The sequence below is a fragment of the Chinchilla lanigera genome, unplaced genomic scaffold (assembly GCF_000276665.1).
Source record: "Chinchilla lanigera isolate Chin_1 unplaced genomic scaffold, ChiLan1.0 scaffold00138, whole genome shotgun sequence".
Classification (NCBI taxonomy): Eukaryota; Metazoa; Chordata; class Mammalia; order Rodentia; family Chinchillidae; genus Chinchilla; species Chinchilla lanigera.
The window spans coordinates 447198-448760 of NW_004955539.1; positions in this window are offsets into that span (position 1 = coordinate 447198).

Genomic DNA, 1563 nt, shown 5'->3' on the forward strand with positions numbered 1-1563 from the left:
ATGTAATGTGTTTCCTGGGATTCATTTAAATGTTCTCAATTCTTCACACATTTAGAGGCTATTGTAGCCATGGACCGAGAGGCCTTGCCTACTGCGTCCACTGACAGCAGACACTGGTATCTTCCATATCATGCTGGTTTGACTCTCGGGCAGATTGTGAGAGTTGTGGGGTCAGGAAGCTTCCACACAGATATCAAAGAAAGGCCTGCAAAGACAGTTCCCAAAGCTATGGAAATAAAGGTAAAGCTTCAGTGAAGACTCTAGGAATTAGGAGATGCCAGGAATATGGATTGTCAGCCAAGGAAAATGGCAGGCCATGAGTGGAGCTAGCATAAGAGAAAGGCTGTGTGTGCTGCAACAAACAAGGCTATAGGATGGGACCACTCAAGTCTTCTGGAACGTGCATCTTAGTACCATGTGTCAGACATAGAGCTGCAGGACTTAATAATCCTGCAGGATTTTGGTCTTGCTTTCATTCTATTCTTTTCTAGCTCCCATTACAGACTTTTGGAATGGAACGTTTTACCCTGTGTCACTGTACCTTGGGAATATGTAACATATTATTTACTTTTACAGAAATTCACAGGTAAAGGCTTACACTGAGTACCAGGGGAGACACTAACTTGTACTTTTGCAAAATGTTGGAAATATTGAGATTTTGGAGAAGGTATTATTGTGTTTGCTGGTACACAGAATAGTCACATCAAGTTAGGTAGATTTATGAACTTGTTATTTGCTTTATTTGGAAATTAAGTATGGTTAAGAAGATGTGTTTGGGCATCAAGTTGACAACAGGTAGAATGTACTGATCATGCTTGTATCAATTTGATTGGCTTGAGGGGCACCTTGTGGATTATTTAAAGCATACTTCTATTGTGGGTGTATCAGAGATGGTACCTTGGATATTGCAAAAGACCCAACCCCTTTCTTTCTGGTGCTCTTACCATGCTGTGCTTCCCAGTTTCTATCACCTATGCAGGTTTGCTCCAAAAACTCTCTGCCATGACATTCTTGCTCTGGAGGCAGCTGACTATGGTCTGAATCCTCTGAAATTAGACCTCTCCTTTCTTAGGTGGTGAGTACTGGCTACTGTTGTGTTCCTGTTGGAGGAAAACTAATACAACATTTTTACTTTTTAAATTATCTATTTTTTCTAATCTGAATTTATTTAAGATTTTTATTTTAGCTGGTCTTAAGAAATTTACTTTGAAATGGTGAAAAGTGGCTTTATAATATTTACTTTCCTTCAGTTTTGTATTGGATCTTGAATCTGTAGTTCAACATCTTTAACCAATTTTAAAAATTTTTTTGTTTTCTAGAAATTTCTCATTTTTAATCTCTTCAAATATCTCTTCCTCCTCCTTCTCCTCCTCCTCCTCCTTCTTCTTCTCTTCTTCTTTTCTTCTTCTTCTTCTTCTTCTTCTTCTTCTTCTTCTTCTTCTTCTTCTTCTTCTTCTTCTTCTTCTTCTTTGTTCTTCTTTGTTCTTCTTCTTCTTCTTCTTCTTCTTCTTCTTCTTCTTCTTCTTCTTCTTCTTCTTCTTCTTCTTCTTCTTCTTCTTCTTC